Here is a 321-nt window from a genome sequence, read left to right on the forward strand (position 1 = left end):
ACCGCCACAGTGACTTCGCGCTCACCATCAAATCACACCCACCGCCCGCATTTTCACCATCGCCACCATATGGCCACCACTGTCACCATCGAGTCATCCTCGCCATCAGAAATATCAGCTGGAACACGTAACCTTATTTCCGTGTCGTGGTTCGTTTATCGCAACTTTTCTTTCTCCCCTTTTTGTGTATATTTTCCCATTTTCTCTTCGCTTATCTTCTGTTCATCTGTTGTTGTTGCATTTTTTGTTATAAAAATGTTGAAGGAAGGGAGAGGAGAGGGTGAGTGATAAATAAGGTATGAGAAAGGAAGATAAGACGAT

Source organism: Penaeus monodon, chromosome 31 (assembly GCF_015228065.2).
Source record: "Penaeus monodon isolate SGIC_2016 chromosome 31, NSTDA_Pmon_1, whole genome shotgun sequence".
NCBI classification, from domain to species: Eukaryota; Metazoa; Arthropoda; class Malacostraca; order Decapoda; family Penaeidae; genus Penaeus; species Penaeus monodon.